Below are 21,892 nucleotides of genomic sequence, written 5' to 3' on the forward strand. Positions count from 1 at the left end.
TAATGCGAGCTGATTGCATCCTATGCCTGCAAACATCATATCTTCGTCCCATTACGCAATTTTCTACCATCCTCGGCTGCAGCTCTCTCTCCTTGACATGCGCTTTGTCACGCTCACGTAATCACCTGTTATGAATTGGCAACAAGTGATTGAAGACGTGCATGGCCTGCCTACCGATTCCATTTTTTTCTTAATCTCAACTAGCAGATCAGTTGCTACGGTTTACTACGCCACTATCTTCCTGACTTATTGGTATCTCTAACAACTTTTGTTACTTCGCTTTCTACACAGTCCTCGCCTTCTCAAGTTTCTTTGTTAACCTCCAGGTTTATGTCCCCTATTGCATAACCGGTAGAATGCAATATTTCAAATTTTTTCAAGGTTATCGGTAACATGGCGATCACGATTCAGTAGTGCCTTCCATGCGCTGTTCAACACATGAAATTTTGTATAAGTTTCCTCCTTTATGTCAGTACCTGCTATTGATATTTCACCTGGATAAAGATATTCTTTCATAGATTCTGCGCGCCTAATGTCACTAATAAATTTCTGTTATCTCACGAAATTAGTGAAGGTTACCTTCATCTTTTCCATATTTCCGCCGCCCCACGTGCACGTAAAAGCACGAACACTCATTGGTTCTCAATGCCTTTTTTAAACTGCTGGACATTCAGTTCGTTACTACGAAAGCGACTTAATCCGTGCACTATTATGATGCTAAATATGAAACCGTAGAAATATACTTATCTACAGTTTGCCGATGTCTCCTTCACTGTGTTGGTAGCGAGATCCATCGTCGGCACTAGCTCCTTGTCGTATCGTAGCTATATATGCTGTTTTCCTTTTGCACACACTATGTAACATTCGTGACGATCACAGTCACGCAGAGTGGAGGAACTCAGCGCACTCGCAGAAGCAGCACCGGACAAGTTTGTTCAGCATTGCGCCGTGAACAGTAGGTGCGCGTTGCGATCTCTAATATCGCCGAAGCTATTGGCAGTCTTACGGGGTGCACGCAAAGATTGCTCATGGAGGAACAGAACTATCCAAGATATAGTGGTCATCGTCGAGCCTGATCACTACGTCGCGCACTGCAAGCTCGTTGTAAGAGTTTGTTTACACTGGGCCTCTTCGATGTTAAGCCGCCATGCTCGCCCGGTGAATGGATGTGATGACGCCACCACAGCGTTTCCTGGTGGCATAATGCGAAGCTTACTAAATTACGAATTAGTCTAATACACATTCAGTGTACATTTTGTAAGCTTTAAAATGCTTCTAAACCAGGTTAAAGTAACTAATACTATTGTAATAAATCCACTTGTCTTATAACTTGCTTGTGCATGTAATGCACTCGGTGGAACGACAAACAAGTGAAAGAAGGCAGGACCATGCACCGACGGTATGGTCACGTGGGCCCCAGTTTGTCGACAGCCCAGAAGGGACCGCCCAATAATGATAGCCACCCAGCGTGAATCTAGATAAACCAATGAAACTGGAGGCTTGTCGAAAGATAAACTGTCTCTCGGTACCATTTGTGCTTTAATCTTCGGGTGTCGCCAGAGCTCGTGAAGATCCCGAGTTTCGCCAAACTCGACGCATCCTGCATAGCACCCCAGGAGTAAGGTTTATCTCAGAATACCAAATAAACAGTGGGCCTATAAACCAAAGTGCACATGGGATACGAGTACTCGGTAACCCACACATCGCAGGTATTCCCGTTTCCGGGAGGGCGGAACTTGGAGCGGACATAGAAGGCCTCGACCGCCGGCCACGTGGTCGAGGACAGTGACAATGTACACACAGTGAGAAAATAAAATCGGCTACAGCACAAGAAGAAACGCAAACACCCGCAACCAGTTGCAGTTGTCAGCATAGCAGCGCCGCTCACTTGGCGTAAAGCACGACCGCATCGCCCTCACAGTCCCTAGGAACCAGAAACGTTCTCACTATATTACATAGAGAGAAATCTAGCGCTACTGCACTGTGGAATGCATGGGAATGCCGGTATATTGTGGCTTCGGACTGGCATCGTTATCAGAGAGCCTAGACGCTTTGAAGACACGCTTGGCCATCACCAGATGCCTGCCAGCATGTCTATGATAAGAGCACTTGTCAGCTAAAGGGCAATTCCGGCAATTTCTCTATGTCAACGGATGTCGATGAAATTCGCTGGGTACGTGACTCTGTACACTCCAGTCATGTCCTGAAAACATCAGGTTTCATAATTGCAGATATTTTACACATGAATTTAGTAAATTGTCTCGAACACCGTACCTTACCTGCTCCTCAGTTACAGTCAACATTGTGTGTGACGTCAAGGGGGTGCCACTCAGAGCATGCCGGGATCATGCAGACGACAACGATGAGAGCGCGGAGGAGTCGACGATCGTGAGCTAGTGCTTCGCGTCAGAAGTTGCTGTTACGAGAATTTGCGTTCCGTATGGACGGGCAAGTGATGGGGGGTAGCAAGTGGTGCTGCGTTGTTGGCTGCATGAGCATCAGCCCTCGCCATCCGCACACATTTTAAGCCGACGCCAATCGCGTTTAGCCGAGGTTAAGCCTACATGTCACAGTCGCCTAGTTCATGCGTCTGCTGCTGGCGGATCTGGGCGACTGACGTGAAGCTAATTAAGCCGTCAGGAGGAAGAAAACTACTTCCGTGTTTCATTTTTGCCCATACGGATTTAAATTAAAACATTCCTCATTTCGTATAATGCACACACAAAAAGCTGCCCGCCGCACTCAACGGCACTGCCCTAAATTAAATGTGACTTCGCAGATGGGCGTATTTTTACGTATTGTCATGCCGATTCATTATTCTGCTTCCGAGGTGCACTGCTTGCCTCGTATCTCAAATGAACAGTGAGCGTAGGCCCCTTCGATACAGCAGCGTAATCAACCGCCTCGTTCAGCTGCCAGCCATGTTTATACGGGTATCGGCGTTTCCGTGAGAAAACTAAATGTACTCTAATTGAACAATCACATGCCAACGTCCTGATCTATGCCCAATATATGGAAGATATTGTGTGCATGAAGAGAATGCGAAGAACGGTAAGTAGGCAGCATAATGCCCCCGTACTATAGTTTTTGAAGGTGCCTGGTCGCTCATATCAGCGCGATTCATAGTGATGCGGCTGTGTTTACATGCGCAAAATCTGCTGTTTTCATATGATGTGACATTATTTGATGTCAACGATGAGCGGCTAGTATTATATCTCAAGCGAGCAGTCTCAAACGAGTGGTCGCCGCACGTGCCGACCGATGTAAAGAAATGCACGGTTCGGTGCTTTGGACTGCCAGCGGCATTCTTGCAAGATACAAAAGCGGAAAGCCGTGCTCCGCATCTTACAGTGAGCATGCGAAGCGTTTCCTTGAGAAGGCGTATAACACCTAAAATAGCAAGCAGCCCGCTTGAAATCAGTGGTTTGTGCTGCCCTTGGTCCTCATGTTGCAGCACGATGTGTAGCGTATGGGCGCTGGCTCTCGTGATGGTGTGTCGACTGCCAACGGCGATTCGTGGCTGTCGAATTCGTGAGAATAATACCTGTCAATACTTGACAGATCCGAAGAGCTGGCGCAAGTGTCATGGTCACCCGAAGATCCGGCGCGGTCACGATTGAGGCGAGCGCCTGCTCTTCACTGCCAGCGGGCGAGACCGGCGTGCCTTGCGCGCCTTCCCCGATGGATACACCATTGACGTCACACGAAGAGGTTGCTGCTTGGTCAGATTTCGGTTTCATTTGTGCGCTTTCTTTTGCTCATTTAAAATTATGTTCTAATATGCGCAACAATTTTACTATCAGACGCGTGACAGGCGGGGAACCTAAATATTGTATTACCTTGACATCGTCAACAAATTGCCGGAGTTGCACTTCATATAGCAAATCACGCAGCTATAATTACAACGATACTAAAAGCAAATCCATGTGAAACATAAGGTTCTTTCAATGAATTATCCCACAATGACCAAGGTGCTGTGTTCTACTGATAAGCAGTGGTACACATGCTTCTTGGGCAAGTGAGGGGGGGGGGGGGGCGTGGCAGTCCGGGGGCAGCCAATCGAATGGACTCAGACATTTTGCAGATCAATCTACAGTCCAAATGCTATACATCGAGAGAGAACATATCGATCTGAGTTCTCGCACTTGACTGCTCCATCTTTCTCGGCAGCAAGTGGCGGAACCAATATTTCTCAACTGGGGCTGGAAACCGCAAACGATCAGCCCTCTCTCTGTCTCTCATATATATATATATATATATATATATATATATATATATATATATATATATATATATATATTACTATTCTAATGCTTGAAATAGCCTTGAAATTCGTGTTAGTTATGTTAGTATCGAACCGATATAGTTCAATTTATCAATCATACTTGTAATGGCGAACCATGGGGCCCCAAAAAATTATTTGAAATTGCAATTTTTTCTCGCAACGATATAAACTCTCAAGATGATGCAGGCACAAAGGGCAGCGAGTTCCCCGCAGATGTATAATCCTGCCTAGTCGCAGCAGTACAATGCACAGAAATATTGCTGATTTGCGCAATTTTAATAAATAAACAAATGAATATATTTGGTGGTTAATTCCACAGCGTAACGTATCACTAGCGTAGCGATGCGTTTGCAACAACAATTAGTTTCAAAGTAAATAAGTTGCAATATTCGCAAGGACTTGCTACCTTAGCTCTGCAAAAGTGGATCCCCAGAAAGCTGTTGAAAACCACTACTACCGCTGCTAAGGGGGGCATGCAATGCTTTATTGCTTTAGAGTAATGGTCGGAGACTGATGTTTCGTTAACCTCCTTGCCTTTCCTTTTCCTATAGTAATGATAGTAATGGGCGTAATGGTAATTTTGACAGCACGCTGCCGTTGGTCGTAGTTCAGTTTGTTTTTCCTTCTGCCGCTCCGCGTATTGACATTGCTTCTCTGGAGTCCTCACCATGCGTTGCCTACCCATAGAAGTGCTGCAAGAACTATGAAACCAGTTGCTAGGCTGGTTCTTTTATATAGCATAGGCTAGTGACGCCACTCGTCACGTCAAAAGCGGCGGCTGCCGGGGCCTCCTGCGATAGAGTAACCTTTACCGTGAAACGTATGCGGGGAGAGCACACGTACTTCGCATTGCTATCAGGAGTGCCTCATCAATTATGTGGTTCGGATGCTTGTTTTGTGTTTTTTCTTTATTGAAACGAATGCTCTTCTGTATGTTGTAAGCGGTATTCCAAAGAATGCATGCACTTTTCGCTTCACTTTGTCGTGTGTTTGAAGCTTCCTTGACCTACTCCGTGGGTCGGTCCCGTATTTTACTACCTCCAGGATCGGGCCACCTTTCCGCCCACGGATGACGACACAAAAAAATGTCGACCAAATATAGGCTGACAGTCTCGCTGTAAAAATGACTTCAGACGCGTGCGACCTTGTAGAACTACAGCCTGATTTCCAGCGAAGCTGTTTCTTTCGAATAGTTGCAATAAAGGTTTCGATTTTTTTTGTAATTATCTCGCATACACGAAAAGGATGCCCGTATATATGTATGACTAATCCGTTTGAAAACTTGCCCGCATGTAATGAATTGGAGCATTCCTTGTTAGGAATTAAAAAGAAAAAAATTCGAGGATGCTTAAGCTTCGCCTTTAACAGCAGAACGCGATAGCATTCAAAGATGCCTAACGGCTTCTCACACTTCCGGGCAAGTGCAGTCTATGTAACTGTAATATTTACCGGGAAACGCTGGTGGGGAACGCTATGCTTGGTATATGAGTGAGAGCTGCTGCAAGCGACCATATCGCCGACGTCGCTCTGCCAGATTTTTTATGTTTTTGTGTAACAGAATTATGCTCTCTTGTATATTCAAATTACAATCCCACGCTATCACCTTTGTAGGTTGCGTGTAAGTCGTATTTTACGATTTTTCTACGTATTTTAACGTCAGAAGTAAATTAGTTCAGTAACTTCTTTGCGGCACATGGATGGCCTACGTGATTGGGCATACGTGTTTCAAAGTAGTTTTTGTTGAAACAACGTCCAACGCTGGACACTGGATGCGCGACGCCAACGCCGGATTTTCTGCCACGCGGGGCCCGTAATGCTTTCGCCTTAAAAACAGTAATTGATCAACGCACATGCTACTTCACCATAGCATTTACGATGGCATCCAGGGGCCCTATAACGTAAAACTATTCCAATATGTTTTTATTCCAATCCCCTGACGTCAAATTTGCGTATCCACCGACATAGCACCGGGCGGTCAGCCCCAGGGTTGTCTGAACAGACCAATGAAACGCTCTCCTCGTTCATAGGCGGTCACTTTTGTTTGCTTGAAAAACGAATAACATTGCCTACACTGAGTGGCTTGTCGCATCTAATTGGCTGACAAGAGGCGAGGAGAACGCTCAAGTGGAGAGGGGATTCGATGGGGCAGAGCCAGTGCAGTGAAAACCAAGAACCGGATGATGAGGGTGGTGCCGGCGTCTGCGATTGGTCCGTTTTCCCTTACTTAGCTTGCGGTGGCTGGTCGAAAATCGTGGCGGTATGCAACGGGAGCTTAAGAAGGACGCTAAAACGGATCCTCAGCAAAGAAGAGTTGGCAGACTGAGGTCGTAAATGTGCCGAAGGTGCTCGAAAACGCTACACGGCCACGAAAGAAGTTTTATTATACCTAAACCAATGCTCTCCGCCAGGTGCGAGTAGCCAGCGCCTGAGCGATCGGCGGCAGCCACCTTTTATTCCGTTCGGAACGGGGCAGCCTGCGGCTATTCAGAAGAAAATTCAGTTTTGTTCGGCATATTAATGCATCTTTAAAGCGTACAGGTCACTTTGACACGGTGATATTTCGCTGTTTTGTGGCGTCGCGCGACAGGCAGGTGAAGTGGGTACACCCCGAAAACTTTTGACCAATAGCCGAAGGCTAATGATGAAAATGCGTCGAACCAGAAATAACTGTTTTTTTTCTTTTTTTGGTCAAATCATGCATAATCAGAGTGTACACATCATATCAGATGGGGGGGTATCACGGTTTTCGTGACGTCGCGTGACAGACGGGTGGATTTGGGGTGGTCCAAAAAAGTTTTTGACGAATCGCGGAGGGCCGATAGCAGAATTGGAATATAAAAGTTTGGAATAGTTTTACGTTATAGCGCCCCTGCCCCCTTTCGACCACCCCAACTCAATTGCCGCTCGATCTCATATCTGTTGAGTTGACATTTCCCCCAGGGCAACGGGATAAATTATTTTTCGCAAAACACATGCATAAAGATCGGGATTTCTTGCTTGCGTAATTTACTGCATATCTCATAATTAGCCCCCTGTCTTTGTCGTTGACTTAGGTTATTGCCCATAACGCGCCCTTTATTTTCGCCAAATATAAACAAAAGTTATTGTATAGTTTACCGAGGACATCGCTTAAACCAAGTTGCAACGTGTTATGGCACCTGAAAATAGGGAGATACAAGAAATGGTTGCCTTAATATTAGCAACACTTAGTATTAGCAAGAATTATTAGCAACCGGACAAGGAACGTAAGATTTTTGTGGCGTATAGCAGTTATCATGTATGTCCTCCCCTGTTCACAAAATATAAGCCTGTTGTGGACTATACAGAGCTATGTCGTGACACAGAGAAGCATAGCGTATAGTAGCCACTCTAGCATTTGAATACGAATTCGTTTTACGAAAGCTATGCTTGATCCAGCCGCATGGCGCTTCGCACAGGAAATTTTCATAAGTATCACCAATTTTCGGTAAATTTGGTCTCGGTGGCCTTTGCAGCCAGGGCAGCGCGATCAAATCTTACCTGCTCCTTACACCCGCTCAAACACTCTAGAGTGCTTGCATGCGTAATTTATTGCGAAAGCCTCCATTACTCATGTATCTTCAACTTCACCTACACATCACCAGTTAGCTTGTCCTTACAGCCACTAAACATAACGAAGCTGCCTACTTTAGTTCATTGAGGATACCAGGTGATATTGTTATACCACGCTTGAAAAGAACAAGAAAATAGATGAGGGCTCAATAATAATTAGTGACCCCTTTTATTAAGCCAGAAACGTTAAACCTACGAAAAACATTGCACTTAAAATGCTTCTTCTTCTTTCAAAGTATAAAATGACTGAAACGCAGAGTCCTCTTGGGGCGCTCGAAACCTAGCAAATAGCAGTAGCGTGACAATTTCTAACAATTGCTTATAATTTTTCACGCTGTATTTCATCAACACGCATTTACCACTGCACATAAATTTGGCGTGTTCTTCTCCTTATGTTCGCAAAATTCGACCTCATTTGTTGTAATTATGCCAGCTCAGCTGTCTATATCTTGCACCGCTCGTAAAACAGACCAATAACGCTTCGGACCGCTTGCATACACAATCTACAGGAAAATACGCATCTAACCCACCCATTTTACACATTGGCCTACTAATCCCCAAGTATTCCGTAGATAGAAACAAGATGTCTTGTTTAGCTAACCGAGGACACCGGAGAAACAAATTTTAGTCTCGTAATATGCTCAAAAATACATGAAAAAACAAGTATTTAGCAATTACCTGCGACTTATACATTTTAATCAAGAAATTGAACGTTTCATGATCCATTGCTCATAAAAATAGTCATATCTTCACGCAATTTCACGTCCGTATCTCGTGGTGTAGTTTTAAGAGTCTCGGGCACATATATATTAGCGGCAGTAGGACGCCCCATCACCCTTCAATGAGTAACCTTTTACAAAGGCTCTAATGAACCTACACAGGATGCACATATATCGCTCGTCACCTGGAACATGGTTTCGTATTTCGAATAAATATGAACACCGTGCCCAGCATATTTTATCTAGGATACTTGGCGAAAACAACTAAATGCCGTGTATAATGCACGAAAACTCAGAGAAAGCTAATATTGAGTAATTGTTTTCAGAGCACATAAGCAATTTGCACGGTGCAAATTTTCGGTACACGTCACCAAAAAGTACTCGTCATTGTTTTCAAAATGCGACAAATCTGTTTTTTTCCTCCTGCCGGGAATCAATTAATACTGTAGCTTTTATTTCAAAACAGCTTGAAAATGCAATCGTCAAAGGGCACATGGTATAATTCGCGCACCTACTTTTGACAGTAGCGGGACAAGTGCTCCCCTTGCACCCCACGGCAGATACGCCTATGTCGGCAGCTAAGCGCTAGGAAGGAATAACAGCTCGTTAACGTCAACGTAACCTATTTATTTCCGAGAAGCCCCAACAAGTTTATTTTGTAGTTTCATGGCTGTGTCCAAGTGGAAAGCAACATTCCCATAACTGAAATTTCCTCCACCTCGCTGGTTTTGGCACAACCTATTTTCATAGCTTAATGACAAAAGGTACTGCATTTGAACTTTTTCGTTGCCGTTACAGCCTTCGCCTAGGGCAGTTAACTGTTAGACATCTATACAGCCGACATCACATGAAAACAATTAGCACTTCATTAGGGACAATCCCTCCCATTTGTGGCATGCTGCATTAGTTTTCCAGTTCAATGCAAGCAACTGATTAAGATTTCCCTCACTGCTAAGAATGTCTGTTGGCAAATGATATATAAAGCCGTTTAATCTACTAGAGAAGAAAAAACTGTTGATGCAAGCAGCCACAACTATGCGGCGTAAACATTTTATATCCTTTCATATGAAAGTACCACACAGTTGAGGCCACCTAAAAATACTGACCAGCAAGCTGTGCTGGACAGCTCTCTAGCTAGGAAAGTAAAAATGGCGACATCAGTAACAGCAGCACAAATCGTAATAAGGAAAGTTGATAACCAATAAGTACATTTAGTATGTCACCAGGACGATTTGGAGGTCTATCAGCATGACAAAGCCCCCAATTATAAACGAGTTGTGTAGAAATAGGTTAAGCCAAACGCCTAACAGCCGGCCAGGTACACTTTGCCTCTGCAAAGAAAAGAGCAAGGAGCCGCGCACACCACAGTGAAATGAAAATGATATGGGTACATCTAGCTGCAAAATGACATCGCTGAATTAAAACAAAATATTACAAGATATTTCATAGCGAGTAGCATTGCGCGACTCGAGACAAGGACGATCGATCGATTAACGCGGCACTCAAATAAAAGTAATTTCAGAGTGAATCTCTGTGCAAGTCAATCACTGATACTAGGCATTGAGTTGACAGGCTTCAATGTACATACGCCGCGAACTAGAAGGCAAAAAAGTTTAATTATGGGTTTTACGTGCCAGAACATCTTCCTGATCATGAGGCACGCCGTAATGGAGGGCTCCGGAAATTTCGACCACCTGGGGTTCTTTAACATGCACCTAAATCTAAGTACACGGGTGTTGTCGCATTTCGGCCCCACCGAAATGCGGCCGCCATGACCGGGATTCGATCCCGCGACCTTGTGCTCAGCAACCTAAGACCATAGCCACTGAGCAAACTAGAAGGCATACATAACAGGGGGGGTGAGGTAATAGGACCGGTTTCATCAGCTTGTTTTCCACACGAGGTATCGGAACACACAATGCTTCAAAATCACGAAAATGCCACAGAATAAGAGGAAGAAATCGTACGTGCGTTTCCTGAAAGTTATGACTGCGGTTGACAATCGCCAGGCGCGCATTCTCTTCAGAAAAAGTATTCTCGGACGCCGCCGTGTACATGGCAGCTCCATCAGTGATGCAATTTGTGGAGTTTCACGATGAGCACTGGCATATAATCATTACTCCACTACGATAATGCGCAACCACGGAAATCAGAAGTTGAAGTGCGCGCGCGACACGTCCTGCTCAACATAAAATAGAGGACGCCGAGGGCAGCGTCGGTGAAGGCGACCGCTACTTCTCGTTACTTACGTTTGGATTAAAGTAGATGAGGTCTCGTTCCGATTGTTTTCACGAATAAAACACATGTCACGGAAAACATACCGTCACACGGATGCGCGAAAGAAAATTAGACCCAAGAGCAGGCCGAACATGTCACACTGGCCAGCGCAGCAATATTACCAGTGTTGTCAGGCGACACATCGCATTCGCCATTTCACATTTGGTTTCTATTTCGATTCCACCGCGTGTGTTAAAGCTGGAGCGTGGTGGTGGTTTATGGGAGTATTTCATATAATGGTGCTTCAATAAAGTCTAACCAAAGCTTAACAGTACCACAAGCAGCCACGATACATCGCTTCGAAGTAGTAATGAGCAGTTTACAGAGCCTCCTTCCATAACTAGCGATGAAGTTACACGGGCCTTTCAAGACATGAAGCAGAGAAAAGGAGCAGAAGAAGATGGAAAAAAGTCCAATTATTGCAAGAGGGGCAGACATAATTCTTAAACAACTGGCGGCATTTTATACGAACTGTCTATCGACTTCAAGGGACCCAGGGAAATAGAAGAATATCAACATTATACTAATCCACAAAAAAAGGAGACATTAAAGAATTGAAAAATTATAGTCCCATTAGCTTACTCCTAGTATTACATAAGATATTCACTAAGACAATTTGCAATAGAATAAGGGCAACACAGGACTTTAGTCAACCAAGGGAACAGGCTGGCTTCTGGAAGAGATACTCCACAATGAATCATAGTCATGTCATTAATCAGGTAATCGAGAAATCCGCCGAGTTCAATTCTCTCTATATGGCTTTCATAAATTACGAAAAGGAATTTGATTCAGTAGGGATACTAGCAGTGATAGAGGAACGACGTAATCAAGGAGTACGGAGCGCTCGCGAAAATATTGACACGTGTACTTGTTTATCTTGATCGGGCGACCGCGTTTCACCACCTAACAATTTATGCACAGCGCAGGACGCGCCTGCTTGTATCGGAAGCTTACGGAATGTTATCAATGGTTCCATCCGCTGTCCATCAACAAACCTTGTGTAATCTGATTGCATGTATGCGTGACGCGAATAGTGTAGAACTTTGTGGAATACACGCCGGTCCCAGTGATTACCCTGGAATATGCGACGACTGATGTGTAGAAGGCGACAGGCTTGACCCGCTGATGAGATTTTGACGATCGCCGACTGTGTTCGCGCTGTCGCTGTTCTTTGAGTGTATCGTGTATTTGTGGGCAAAGGTACGCCCAATAAAACTTAGTTTCGTCTTCCACAGTATCGCTACTGTGTTTTTGAAACGTCACAACAACGTGACATCTGGTGGAGGTGCTTTTCGTTCATGTACCGGACGCTCCCGACAAGCCGTGATCCAAGCCCGGACAGCAAAGAGAACACCAGAGTAGTCCCAGACCATCGAGCAGGCCGCCGGCTGCAACAGCTACCACCACAGCAGGGACTTCTATTTGAGAAGACCAAGAAGATTGTGACCAAGACAACCACAATGGCAGCCCCAGTATCACCCTTCGTGTTACAACAACCCAGAGAACCCATGCCTACCGTGGAGCTACCTCGGAGGACCAGAAACCTGGCTCCAAACCTTCGAAAGGATTACAACCTTCAACAACTGGACCTCTGAGATTAAGCTACGACATGTATACTTCGCCTTGGAAGGTGCCGCGAAGACTTGGTTCTAGACCCGCGAGTGCACTCTTACAACATGTGACCTGTTCCGCAGTAACATCTTGAGGACGGTCACGAGCATTTTCCGAAAAGAAAGGGCCGCAGTTTTGCTGGAAACCCTAGGCCAACTACCCAATGAGACCATTGCCATCTTCAGAGAATATATGACCCGTCTTTTCCGGCACGCTGACCCGGAAATATCCAAAGAGAAAAAAGTGCGTTTCTTGATGGGAGGCGTAAAGAAAGAACTTTTTACCGGACTGATCCGAAACCCACCGAAAATCGTAGCTGATTTCTTGACAGAGGCAACGACGATTGAGAAACTCTAGGAATGCGCACTAGGGAATATAACCGCCAAGTGCTCCCGCCGCATTTCGCCATCCAAGCCCTGGGATTCGGTGACCTCCAAGATGCCATCAGGACCATTGTGCACAAAGAAATGCGCAAGACGTTTCTTTTGTCGCAACCTCAGGTGTCCTCAGTCACTCACATCGTTAAGGACGAACTTCGACACTCACTGGGCGTTACCGAAGTGCAGCCTGAATCGTCGCTTCCCGTGCCGGAAGTGATGACGTACGCCACCTTCACCCGTCGTCAAGGTCCCCCTCCGCGACTGCGCCAGGGCCCTGTAACGCCGCGATTCCGTCGTCCACCACCGCCACCGCCAGTCCGCCCACCCGTCGCCCAGCGTGCCCACGCGAGGAAGATGGACATTTAAAACGCCCCGACCACCGTCCACTCTGCTGTCACTGTGGGGAAGCAGGACATATCTACCATCGATGTCCACACCGCGAAATGGGCCTACTAGGGTTCGCATTCAACGCTCCGCGCCCAAAGCAAGGTGAGCGCCCTTGCGATATCACCGACTACCTCGCCGCTACTCAGGGGAGCTCTCGACAGCCGTCCCGTTCGCCATCACCCGGCCGCTACCTGTCGCCGCAGCGCCGTCCATACACTGGCCCAGGACGGGGCCGCTGTGCGAGTCCATATCCGGAAAACTAAAAGAAGCAACCGATGGTGGTGCCGTTGCTATTCGTCGAACAAACTAAGATCCTCCGCCGCCGACGAAGACGCCGAAGAAACTACCTCGACGGCATAACAACGACATGCCGCAGTCCCGACGAAGTCAAGAAGAAAAAATACGCCGACAAAAGACGACCTGACGACGCGACGTTCTAGCCACAGGTCAACGCGACTCAGCCGTGATCCGACACCAAGACCTAACTGTACGGCAAGACAAAGAACCAGCGACCTCGACGTGCTTCTCAACGGCGGCGCAGTCACCTCCTTAGCGGACATAGGGCCGATTACTCCGTCATGAGTGGACACAGCAGTCCAGTTGAAGAAGTTAAGACTGCATGGGAAGGCCGCCAAATTAAGACCGCTGGAGAGTAAACTCATTATGCTGACTGAAATCTGCACGGCAAGAATTACCGTTCATGACCCTGCCACCTTCGTTATTTTGCAACAGGGTTCAGGGTACGTCATTTTCGGCATGGAGTTCCTGAACCATCACGACACGATCATCGACCTGAAGTCGAAATAGATAACGCTGTCGGAAGATCAAGTGATACCGCCGGAGAGCTCTCGTAGTCACCACAGCTTGAGTGTGCTCGAAGATCAAGTGGGCATCCAGCCGCACTCCAGAATTGTTATTTCCATCGGCAGCTAAACATCCGCTGACGTAGAGGGCTTCACCGAGGGCGACCAACGTCTACTGCTCGACCGTTAAATTTGCGTCGCAAGAGGGATCGCTCGGCTCCACGGAGGGAAAGCGGAAGTGATGCTAACCAACTTCAGCCAAGAGTTAAAGCACATCAGCACGAGCACGACAATCGCGTACATCGAGGAAATTGTGGAAACGAGCAATGCCTTTGTCCTCTCAGATTCTGCCACACCTACCCCGCCGACCATAGTCCGCGAACCAGACTTCGACGTAAATCAAAGTCTCTTCATGAGCAAGAAGCAACAACTCAGAAGTGTTCTCCGACGATACAAGGACTGCTTTTGGACGTCATCGAGGATTCGACAAACACCAGTTGCAAAGCATCGCATAATAACCGAAGAGTGCGCTCAGCCACTCCGCCGGAGCCTTTAGCGAGTTTCGACGCGAGAACGGGAAGCTGTTAAATAACAATTTGACAAAATGCACCGCGATGACATCATCCAGCCGTCGAAAAGCCCGTGGGCATCTCCTGTAGTCCTGCTGAAGAAAAAGAATGGAACCCTACGTTTCTGTGTCGATTATCGCCGACTGAAGAAGATCACGAAGAAGGACGTATACCCCCTTACACGGATTGACGACGCATTGGATCGGCTCTGCAACGCTAAATACTTTTCGTCCCTGGACCTCAACTCTCGCTACTGGCAAACAGAAGTCGACGAGAGAGATTGTGAGAAGCCCGCTTTCATCACGCCAGACGGCCTCTACGAGTTGAAGGTGATGCTATTCGGAGTGTGCGCGGCGCCTGCAACGTTCCAGTGCGTCATGGAGATGGTGTTAGCAGGATTGAAGTGGCCGACCTCTCATGTTTACTTTGACGACGACGTCTTCGCCGGAAATTTTGATGATCACCTTAGGCGGCTTGCGACAGTACTAGAGGGCTTCAACTCATCAGGGATCCCTCTGAAGCCGGAAATGTGCCAGTTCGCCTACGATGAGCTTCCGTTCCTGGGCCACGACATGAGCGAATATGGAGTCCTCCCCAACCCACGGAATACAGTCGCCATCGGAAAGTTCCAGCAGCCCATCGACAAGAAGGCAGTGCGTAGATTCCTTGGCATGTGTGCCTACCACAGATGCTTTGTCAAGGACTTTCCACGCATCGCGGAGCTGCTGATCCATTTAACTAAATGTGACGTCGAGTTGAAGGGCGAAACGGCGAAGGCCTACGCATTTGAGGAACTCAAACGTGGCATGCAGTCGCCACCTGTACTTGCGCCCGTCGACGAGTACGCCGATACAGAAATCACAACTGCCGCCAGTAGCCTAGGCCTCTGTGTCCTTCTAGTGAAGAGGAAAAACGGATTTGAACGGGAGATAGTTTACGCTAGCTGGTCGCTGTCAAAAGCAGAAGGCAATTATTCTACGACCGAAAAATAATGCCTCGCCATCATTTGGGCTACAGCGAAATTCTGCCCTTACCTATATATCAGGCCATTCAAAGTCGTCAGCGACCATCATGCGTTGTGTTGGCTATCGAACGTACCTTGAGGACGGCCCGCCCTCTGGAGCCTTAGCCTGTAAGAACATGATGCCACTGTAACCTATAAGTCCGGACGAAAAGACACTGATGCCGAGTGCCTATCGCGCGCCCCATTTACCCGCCGCCGCAAGATGACGAGGACGACGACGCCTTCCTGTGAATAGGCGCGAAGATGTCGCTTAGCAGTAACGAGCAGACCCAGAACTAAAAATTTAGCCGTGTCCAGTAATTGGAAGGGCACACCGACGTTTTTGCTAGGGCTTTTAAGCGAGGATTGTCCGTTCACACAGCAAAACAGCCTACTAGTAAACAAGAACTTTTGACCAGTCCGCCCCTACTACCTTCTTGTTCCCTCAGCGCTGCGTCAGAAAGTAATGCATGCCGTACATGACGATGGACTGCTGGGTACCTCGGATTCTCCCGGGCGCTATCAATGACACAGGAAAGGTATTATTGTCCGCGCCTGATTGCCGACGTTGTCCGTTACGTCAATACATGCCCATACTGTAAGCGACGCACGACATCACCGACAAGGCCAGCGGGATTACTACAGCCGACCGAGCTTCCTTGCCGACCATTTCAGCAGATAGGGATGAATTGGTTGGAACCCTTTCCTACGTCAACATCCGGGAGTAAGTGGATAGCCGCGGCGACGGACCTCCATACCGGTTTGCTGGAACGAAGGCACTGCCGAAAGGTAGCGCAGCCGAAGTGGCGAAATTCTTCGACAAAATCTTGCTCCTACATGGCGCCCCTGGGGTCCTCATCATCGACAGAGGAACGGCATTCTGCAGTAACGTCAGACAAGGCTCACGTGGACAACTGCCTACTACCCACAGACGAATGGTTTTACGGAGCGTCTAAATAAGTCCCTCGCGGACATGCTAGCAATGTGCGTCGACGTCGAACACAGGACCTCGGATGCCGTCCTGCCATACTTGACCTTCGCTTACAACATGGCTGTGCGAGATACAACAGAGATCACACCGTTAAATCGGGTTTACGGCAGGAACCCGGCGACTACGCTCGACGCCATGCAGCTGCACGTCACTGACGAGGAGAATCTTGACGTCGTTACCTATCTCCAGCGCGCTGAGGAAGCCAGACAGCTCGCCCGCCTACGGATCAAGAAGCAGCACCGTACCCTCAGCCGACACTACAATCTCCGATGAGGCTACGTTTGTGATTGGACCCTGATACGCCGACGAGGACTCAGTGAGAAACTATTGCGACGCTACTTCGGACCCCACAAGATCATCCGAGGTATTGGCGAACTATGACTATGAGGTCTATGACTAGACTACACATGGCTATGACTAGAATATGAGGTCATGCCAAACGGCATTTCGCATTCACAGCGGCGCCGCGCATGATCGGAAGTGGTCCACGCCGTGCATCTGTGTTTATTCTTTTCGTTTGTTTGCCGCATCGAGTCGATACTTTTTCAGAGGGAGGGGGGTATTGACACGTGTACTTGTTTAACTTTATCAGGCGACTGCGTTTCACCGCCTAACGAATGTTATCCCACAGTGCAGCACGCGCCTGCATGTATCGGATGTTTCTGGAATGTTATCGACGGTTCCATCCACTGTCTATCACCGAGCCTTGTGTAATATGAATGCCTGTTTGCGCGACACGATAGTGTAGAACTTTGTAGAAGGCACGCGGGATTAGCGATTACTCTGGAGCATTCGACGACTGATGCATAAATGCCTACGCTCTTGACCCGCTGATCAGATTTTGACGATCGCCGACTGTGTTCGCCACTGTCTCCGTTCTTTATGTGTAGCGTGTTTTTGTGGGCACACGTTCGCCCAATAAAAGTTAGTTTCGTCTTCCCCTGTATTCTATTGTGTTCTTTACATGGCACTACCGCGTGACAATATCTTGGAAAATCTCTAGAGAGATCCCGTAGCTACCTAATTTCTCCACAAGTAGGAAGATACCTATCAAGAAAGGCATGAGACAAGCAGACACAATCTCTCCTACGCTATTCATTGCGTGCTTGGAAGAAGTATTCAAGCTATTAAACAGGGAATGCTTAGGACTAAGGATCGACGGCGAACATCTGAGCAACCTTCTGTTTGCAGATGACATTGTTCTAATCATCAACATGTCAGACGAGTAACAACCAATTGTCGAGGAGCTTAACACAGAGAGTGTAAGAGTGAGGTTGAAGATTAATATGGAGTAGGCAAAGATAATGTTCAATAGCCGGGCAAGTGAACAAGAGTTCACGATTGCCAGTCAGCCTCTAGAGTCTGTGAAGAAGTACGTTTACCAAGGTATATTACTCACAGGGCACCCTGATCATGAGAAAGAAATTTTCAGAGCAATAAAAATTGGTTGGAGCGCATTCGGCAGACATTGACAAATACTGACTGGAAGCTTACCATTATCGTTGAACAGAAAGATGTACAATCAGTGCCTTTCACCGTTGCTAACATAAGGGGGAAAACTTGAAGCCTGACAAGAGAGAGAGGGAGAGTAAACGTTTATTGTAGTATAGGTTATTTGGTTATGGTGGGTGGAGCCCCTCCTCCGGGGCCCCATTGGTTACAGCGGCTCGCCAGACCTGGTCAAGGGTCGCCAGTTGGCTTCCCAATTCCCCTTCCGCGAGTCGCGCCTCCCACGACCAGTTATGGAGAGTGTTGTCTCGCAGCGGCGAGGTGGCTGCCGCCGGACATAACGCGTACTGGAATGTTGTGTGTTCCAATGTCGGTGTTCCTTCGCACCACGGGCATTCGTTGCTGTATTTTTGTCTTGGTACATTTTGTGTAGCCTGTATAAATGTGGGGAAGTGTTTGTTTGCAGGCGGAGCCAGTCCCGTGCTTGCCTCCTGTCTAGGTATGGGTGAGGAAGGGCTTTGGTTCGCCTACTTAGCCGTTGTAATTCGAGGATTTCCCTTGGCGCACGGAGTGTCGAGGTGTTCTCTCGGGCGGTGTGGCCCGTGGCTCGGCCTGCCATGCCTCGAGCCAAGCGGTCCGCCCATTCATTCCCCGCTATCTCTGTGTGCGCCGGGCACCAGGTAACGCAATGACCCAGGGTGAGTTCGATTCCTAGGATGCGGAAGACGCAGCCCGGTGAAGCCCCCCCCCCCCCCCCCCCAAGGAAGAGGCGGCAGGCGTCCTGTGAGTCTGTCAGCACGTAGGGCGATTGGCCCTCAGCTTCCGCGGCGCGTATGGCCGGGGCTATGGCCACAGCTTCGGCCGTTGCAACCGATTTCGTGTGTATGGATGCTGCTACGGCTGTACGTCCTTGGCTAGTCACGACTGCGGCAAATGTACTGAGGCTGCCTGTATTCCTCTGATACGAACTCGCGTCTGTAAAGTAAGTATCCGGAGCGTTTCGCTGCATTAGTAAGCTGGCTGCCCGCGCGCGTCTCCGAGCCGCATGATGGACTGGGCGCATGTATCGGGGGATTGGCGCGACGTAGATCCGCTCTAGGATTTCAGATGGCAGTAGTATAGTTTCGTCGCCGCAATATTGTGGTGTCAGTGGATAGTGAAGTCTTTGTAAAACCGAGCGTCCCCGAGGTGTCGTGTTCAGCCGTTCACGCTGCGCCATTAGTGTGGCTACTGCATATTCCTCGAAAGTGCTCATGACTCCCAATTCCTTCAGTCGGATCATGTTTCTGCTTTTAGGCAGGCCGAGTGCTGCTTTACAGGCGATTCTTGTGAGCTTATCCTCATGTTCGATGTCGTTACGCCGCGTGATTTGGAAAGGCAGGGCGTACGTTAGACGACTAATGACGAAGGCGTTTACTAGTTGCATGGTGTCTGCTTCTGTCATGCCTTCTCTGCTGCGTTCAACTCTGCTAATGAGCCCGGTTACGCTCCGAACATTGCGTCTGAGATTGGAGAGCGTTGTGCTAACGCTGCCCGTTTCTTGAATGCGCATTCCCAGTACGCTCAGGTGGGATGTCCTTTTGATGGGCTCTCCCTCCAAGGTGAGCTGCAGATCCGGAGCCCTGGTTGCTTGGGTATGTCTAGGTCTAATATGAATGTACTCCGATTTGGCTGGAGCGCACCTCTTGCCTTCTCGTCTCATATAGCGTTCAATGGTGTTGATGGCGAGAAGCTGTAAAGCCTAACAAGATGGTTAGGCGCAACGTTAAGAGACACCAAGAGGGTGGTAGGATTAGAGAGCAAGCAGGGATTACCGATATTCTAGCTGACATTAGGAGAAAGAAATGGAGCTGAGCAGGTAATGTAATGTGTAGGTTAGATAACCGGTGGAACATTAATGTAACAAAATTGGTGCCAAGAGGGAGGAAGTGAAGTCGAGGACGGCAGAAAACTAGGTGAGGTGATGAAATTACGAAATTCGCAGGTGCTAAATGGAATCGGTTGGCGCAGGACAGGGGTAATTGGAGATCGCAGGGAGAGGCCTTCGTCCTGCAGTGGACACAAAATTTTCTGATGATGATTATGATAATGATGATGATGATGTTTAAAATTTGTATACTGACTGATGTAGCAAACGTTTTTGTTTGTGCTCGTGCGGTAGCTAACACAACGAATAGGAATTTCTGCAGTAGGTTTCCCAACTCTGGCGTTCCTGTTGCCAGAATTCTTCATGTACGCTCTATATATGATTGCACAAGTATGTGTGCACGTTCATTCTCTAAAATATACATATTCATCGGCCATAGGTGGGAGCGAATGGGCAATACAATGAGTTCATTGTGTGAGTTTCTGCGACACAATTCATTTCACCACCTTACTACCTCCTCGACGCATGCCCATTCATTTCGATCAAGATGTTTTGCGAGTAGCTGCAGCGTAAATCAGTGCAATTGTTACGTTCAGTAGATACATTAGGCTCATAGAGACGACCGTGCTGTGCGGCAGGCGCGGTGCTACTAACCTATACCTGACCGTACAAGTTTATTAGGCAGTGCTGAAATATTGCAGCGCTTGCTGTTAGGAATGACCGGCCGGGTTGGCAACGTGCCGGCTATTTCAGCCAGCTGCACGTGCTTCGACCGACCCGCGGTGGCGGCGCCCTTCAGAGAACGAGCGAGGACGACAACGCTAACCGACCATGCGCCGCTTTTAGAGGATCGTTGACTACAGCAGGGCTTGCCACCTTTGGCGCCCAGTGCATTGTTGGTTAATTTGTCGGGTCGTCATGGTCTCTCTGCGGCTGCGGGATCCTCCCTGGCAAAAGGGTGCTTTGCAGTACGGGGGCCCCAGGATTCGTCACATTCTGCTGACACACGCGGCGACTACAGCAAAAAGGCAGCTCTGGAATTTAGCGGCGCCAGCTGGGGTAGGGCGTGACCACCTGACTACGGGGACACAGGACAATGAATACCATGATGACTACGCTGCAAAGGTCGTCTGCCCTCGAGAGAGCACTGAAACCTGTGCGGCACGTGTGTGTGAGCCCTCCTCCTCCAAAAAGGCGTGTAGTCTGCGATGACGTCGAACGGAGTGCATATAAGCAGTGGTTGTCGGCTGCTAGAGTGTGCTCGTCGTCGTGCTCTGTGCTCGTCAATGTACTCGTGAGCTGTGTGCTCGTTTGCTGTATGCGTCGTCTTGCGGGCTCCATTTGTGAGTCACGTTAGACTGTAAAATATCCCATGTTCAAATTTAAATAATGTAAAAAAATCCTGCTCGCCTAGTCCTGTCGCCCCAAGTTCCTCCGAACGTCCTACAAGCCCGACTCCAAATCTAACAGTGCTAAGGACTGATATACAGCGTGCGCTATACTGAACTAAAGGGAATACATTTATTATTTATTTGTATCTTACTAAGTCACAAAAACTATCTCCGACCATTGTTACCTACATCTCAAACACAAGTTCCCGAAGGACATGTAGATTTGGCAACGTGGCCGTCACAAACGCACTCAGTCATAGCTGGCCGTTGGGACGGTGCAACGCCCTAATTGATTTCTTTGTATGTTGTTCTGTATTATTTGTCTTTTCTTTTCTAAAAACAAGGACGAGCTCAATTGTTTTGCAATATACCGATGTAATAAGCTTACCCTAAGAGCAAATCAGAGCCACTGACACCGCACTAAGGGTTAATTGCAAGGTGATGATTAGAAAAAGCGCCGCCAAGGATTTATATACGTGATAACTATGCCTTCTCTACGCTGTCAGGCGAACAGTTTTATATTTTTTATAACCTAAAAAGGCGTTATAGATGTTTCTGGATACATGTCT

This window comes from Dermacentor variabilis, chromosome 3, assembly GCF_050947875.1.
Source record: "Dermacentor variabilis isolate Ectoservices chromosome 3, ASM5094787v1, whole genome shotgun sequence".
NCBI lineage: Eukaryota > Metazoa > Arthropoda > Arachnida > Ixodida > Ixodidae > Dermacentor > Dermacentor variabilis.